Source organism: Micropterus dolomieu, linkage group LG03 (genome assembly GCF_021292245.1).
Source record: "Micropterus dolomieu isolate WLL.071019.BEF.003 ecotype Adirondacks linkage group LG03, ASM2129224v1, whole genome shotgun sequence".
NCBI classification, from domain to species: Eukaryota; Metazoa; Chordata; class Actinopteri; order Centrarchiformes; family Centrarchidae; genus Micropterus; species Micropterus dolomieu.
Genome location: NC_060152.1, coordinates 13735113 through 13740214, shown reverse-complemented (window position 1 = coordinate 13740214; position 5102 = coordinate 13735113). Strand labels below are relative to the sequence as shown.

Genomic DNA, 5102 nt, shown 5'->3' with positions numbered 1-5102 from the left:
AAGTGGGAGACAGATCTATCCATTAGTCCAGACCAAAACTTTTGGATGCAGATATGTTTAAATACCTTTAGAATGACTACAAATCCCAATCTACAACTTATACAGTATAAAACTCTCCATAGAACACACTATACTGGACAAAGGATGTTCAGAATGGGTCTTATGCAGTCAAACATCTGCCGGAACTGCTCAGGTAACATATCTGATAGTTACATGCATGCTATGTGGCAATGTACACCTGTTCAAAAGTTCTGGCAGAAGATATGTGAAGACCTATCGATATGGCTAAGATACCCCGTCCCAGTTTCCCCATCACTCTGCGTGCTGGGGGACCTAAGTGACATTAGTATAGAGGTTGACACATCATACATGCTTCTCACTGCCTTATGCATCGCCAAGAAAACTATCCTCATGAACTGGAAGGCCAAAAAGAATATAAGTATCACCCAATATCGGAATCACCTTATAGATCACATTAGCATGGAGAAAATGTCTGCTGTAAAAAAAACAAATTGACAAAATTCCAATCTCTCTGGTCCCCCTTGATCAACTTTATCACTTAATGGGGGTGGGTGTATACTGCCTTGCTGGTCAGGGTCCCGTACGGCCGGTAGGTGTGTCTGGGGGTGGGTTGATTCTTAGATGCATTGCGGTACGGGCGTGGGGGACTTATTCTAATTTTTTTTTTTTTAAATGTTGGTTGATGGCATGGTGTTGGCGGGGGTGGGCGGTGGTGCGGCGCTCGGGATGCCTAGGGCGCGGGCTTGACGGGGGGACCGGTGTTTGCCCTATATTCGGCGTGCCGCTGCTGCGGGGTGGGTAGCCACTCTGCTTGGGTGTCGCGCGGTTGTTGGTATCGGTGCACGGGTAGTGATTTTGACTCGCGCGCTGTGCGGATGTGGTGGCGCTCGGTGCTTGGCTGCCTCTCTGTGTGTCCTGTGTGTGGATCCGGGTTGGGGGGAGGGGGCGGGCGGCGGGCGGCGGGCATGGCGGTGGAGTTTGGTGGGGGGGGATGCTTGTGGTGGGTTTCGGTCCGGTGGTGAACGTGCAGTGTGGGTCACAGTGTAGCTGTGGGTGGGGTCTGTGGTCTCTCTGGCTGCGGGTGGGATGGGGGCGGTTTGCACCGGCTGGCATCTCTCCTGTGCAGCGCATTACTTGGCTGTTGTGTGCCGCTAGTTAGATTGGTAGCGGGGTAGTGTTGATTAGCTCATCTGTAGGTCATTATTGGCTTGCGTGCTTGTCGGGGGTTGGGGGCATCGGGTGCGGGCCTGGACTGGGCTGGTGTGCGGCTCTGTCCTGTGTGCATGCTGTGCATCCTGATAATTGCATTTCGGTTCTCTGAGGGGTCTGGCGACTGGTTGTTGGAGAGGTGGGGGACCGGGAAGAAGGGGTTGACGGGGTGGGTTGGGGGTGCGGGCAGTTGTTCCGTTTGCCCGACCTCGCACGCGGGATTCGCGGGGGGCTGCTGGGCATTGGGTGTCGCCGTGCTCGCGCAGTGTGCGCGTTGGGCTCGTCACTTGTGCATTGGTGTTGATGATTGCGTGGCATTTGGGCATTTTGGTTGTTTGCTGCGCGGCGGTGGGGTGCTGGGTGGGGGGGGAGCACTCGGTCCGGGCGCTGCTCTTCCGCGGGTTACGCTTTTTGCGTTCCGTTGGCATTACGTTGTCAACTGGCATTTGGGTTGGGGTCTTCTGCGTTTGCATCGCGGTGCATCTGGGAGTCTTTGTTTTTTTTAGTTTTTTTTTATTTGATTTTTTTCATTCTCCCACCCCTATTGGCTACCGGGGTTCTTGCCTGCCTGTTACAGTCGTGGCGCCCCACTCTCACTAACAACTACATTCTTTAACAGGCTTATGCGCACACACATGTACACACAAACACATACAGACACATTCACCCACACGCACACACACACAGACACAAACAAACTTAGGTTGTCCCTGGTAGAATTATTCCTGATGTCTTTCTTTCAGTTACTTATTTAAATTAATTATTATTCCAGCTCTCGTGGCTGTGTTGTGTTGCTTATTTAGTGTGTGTGACTGTTTCTTGTTTTCATTGTCTCATTATACTCTATATCAGGCTGCTGGGCAGGACAGGTTTAAAAAAAAAAAAAAAGAGACAGAAGTCTGTTGAGTTTGATTTGTCCAAGTTAATGTTCATGTCAACGAGGACAAGTAATGGACAGTCATGATCTGATGATGATCCCCGAAATAGTATTGAGTGCTTCTACTCCATTCCAGTTAGTTATCAAATTAGTTTAAACAAAGGAAGCAAATGATGTAAGTACTCACCTCTTCCTGGTTGTCTCTTCAGCAGGGGGTGGAGGCAAAGGAGTGTGGTAGGCCGAGCACCTGCTTAAGAGCTGCAGGAGCAAACCATGAAGCTGAGGGTGGGGGGAGTAAAGGCATCAACAATGCTGATTTGTGATTATTTTGAGAGTATGTGTTATTGATTTATTGATAGAAATTTGTATTTATGTAAATATGCATTCTTTGTGCTCTATTTTTCTATGGTGTTGGGTTTTTAGGTAAATATTTATTATTCTAAACGATGGTGGTCCCACCTAAGTAGTTTTATCCACTTAATTACTTGTAGGAGGGAGTGTATATAACGTAGCTAGTTGCTTTCAGTGTAAGTTTTGTTGCTTGTTGGTGTCGGTGTCTCCTCTTGTCTATATGGAAGACAATAAATGCCACGTTTGTGCTTGCATTTTACCTCTGTCTCATGTCTCTCTCTGAAAAAAACTTAAAGCCACCGCTGGACCTTCGGACAGGATTGAAGACAGCAGTGTGTCTGGCTCGTCCACAAAGTTACCCACTTGTCCCGGTGGACGGTAGATGACAATCACAGAGACCTTTACCGGAGCAGACACCAAGACAGCATGATCGGGGGTAGCAGTTGAGCAAATTTCCATTTGTTGGAAATTAAGAGCCCAGTCCCATCCCCCCTCCCAGACGGTCGGGGGGTGTGGGTGAAAGAGTAATTGTTGGACAGTGCAGCGGGGGTAGCAGTGTTTTCTGGTTTGATCCAGGTCTCAGTGAGCGCCAGTAGCCCAAGAGATAATGCGTTAGCATAAGTAGTGATAAAGTCAGCTTTGTTGACTGCAGACTGGCAGGTCCATGATCCAACAGAGAAGTAAACAGTTGTGGGTGTTGTCTGTTTTAAAGGCTTGAGGAGTGCCTTATTTCTGTGCCTAATGGTGCGATACCTCTTGCATGCACTGGAGACAAGAGGAATAGTATGGTAGCACATGGGCTGAGTGTAGTTGTACCTGGCAGCTTTAGGTGAGTAGAAGTGCTTAAGAAAAGGAAAGAAGCTGCTCTTGTAGGTGGCCTTGCTTGGTGGACTCGCACAGGAAGACTCGCTGGTCTTTACCCAAGGAGGTCTTCACACATGGAGCCGACGCTCACGCTGACGCTTCAGTAATAGGTTTCAGTGGGTGGGACACACGCCCAGTTGTTTGAGCTCGCTCAGCCGACCTTCAGATTCTAGTAGAATGCTCAGTAAAGTGCAAGGTGATAGCACAAGAGTAAGAAAATAGAGTAAAGTATTACCTGACTGCTGCAAACTCTTACTTGCCCAACGGTGCTTTCCTGTGTTTGAGAGTGCAACAGGAGTACTCTCTGTTATGGGCTTTTGATCGCCCTCTGGATTACCAAGACAAAAGGTTGGTTTCAGTGGGTGGGACACACACCCAGTTGTTTGAGCTCGCTCAGCCGGCCCTCAGATTCTAGTAGAATGCTCAGTAAAGTGCGAGTAAAGTATAAGAGTAAAGTATTTCATGCAGTCCGGCTCCGATGCCACAAGCAGAATATTTCCTCCTCGGTAAGCCACTGTCTCTATGAAGTCAGTGGCTGTCACTGTCTCTACGAAGTCAGTGGCTGCCGTCACACTGCGTGGACTGGTTGCAGCTGGCCGTGCGGCCTTCATGCAGCCTGGCTCCAGCCAGGCAGACCATTTCCTCTCTTGCCTGTCCCTGCCCTCTGCGGCAAGGGCAGCAAAGTGGCTTCCCTTCAGGGCCACCAGGGCGCCTCATCAGCAGGTCCGACCGCTTTCAGAGCGCTACTCGGAGTGGCTCGCTTCCTGCTCGATGCACAGATGGATGGACAGCCTGATCTGCAGGCTGCAGATTGTGGAGACTGTGCTCTCCTCCTCGGCTCCAAACGCTGCCCTCCTGGGCGGAGCTTCAGGAATAAGGGGTTCTACTCCCATTACTTCCTGGTCAGGAGGAAGATGGGGGGCGTGAGGCCCTTCCATGATCTGTCACTGTTCAACAAGCGATTATGGAGAGACCTTTTCGTTGACAGTAAAGCAGGTGCTGGAGTGTGTGCGTCAGGGAGACTGGCTCACCTCCATTGACCTGAATAACGCGTACTTTCACGTTCCCATCATCCCCAAACACAGGAAGTTCCTGCGATTCTCCTTCTGGGGCGTCCAGTACCAGTACAACCTCCTGACGTTCGGTTACTCCTTGCATGTTGACCTGGTGAGACAGAGACGGCACCTGATAGCTGTTCCTCTCTCTGTGGGTTCGTATCTGGCCTTCTGGCGGGACCCCCCCCCCTCTGTCAGTCGGGGTTCCCCATGGGCAGGGTCACGTCCCATATCTCGATCTTCACAGACGCCTCCCTGATGGGAGCGGGACCTGTCTCTCTCAAGTGGTAGGCGGTCTGTGGCAGGGCCACATGTCTCTCCACATAAAGCACCTCCGTGAGGACCTCACGGTGTGGACGGCGATCTCTTTCCCCTTTAGTTTTCAGTCGAGACTCTGGAACAGACAGCAGACCTCTGCCCGAGGATCTCAAGGTACGTGCTGGTGCATATGGGACTAAAAGGTCAGAAATATAACAAGGCGAGAGGCCATGAAGAGCTTTAAAAGTGATCAATAAAATTTTAAAGTCAATTCTAAAACATACTGGGAGCCAGTGTAATGAAGCTAAAACAGGGGTAATGTGGTCATATTTCTTTGTTCTGGTTAAAAGCCTGGCAGCTGAGTTCTGGACAGTCTGGAGTCGATCAGTAGATTTTTGGGTTAAACAAGTGAAAAGGCTGTTGCAGTAATCCAGGCGTGATGAGATGAAGGCGTGTAAAATGGTCTT

The 5102-nt window shown here is 50.1% G+C and overlaps 1 long non-coding RNA gene across 1 annotated transcript in view; it reads right to left on the bottom strand.

Annotated features, from left to right (window-relative positions):
* Window positions 1-2315, bottom strand: part of LOC123968303 — a 10546-nt gene extending 8231 nt beyond the window's left edge. Inside the window, exon 1 of the long non-coding RNA XR_006824436.1 lies at window positions 2295-2315. This is a non-coding gene — a long non-coding RNA (uncharacterized LOC123968303). The remainder of the gene's footprint in view (window positions 1-2294) is intronic.
* Between the last annotated feature and the right edge of the window lie 2787 nt (window positions 2316-5102).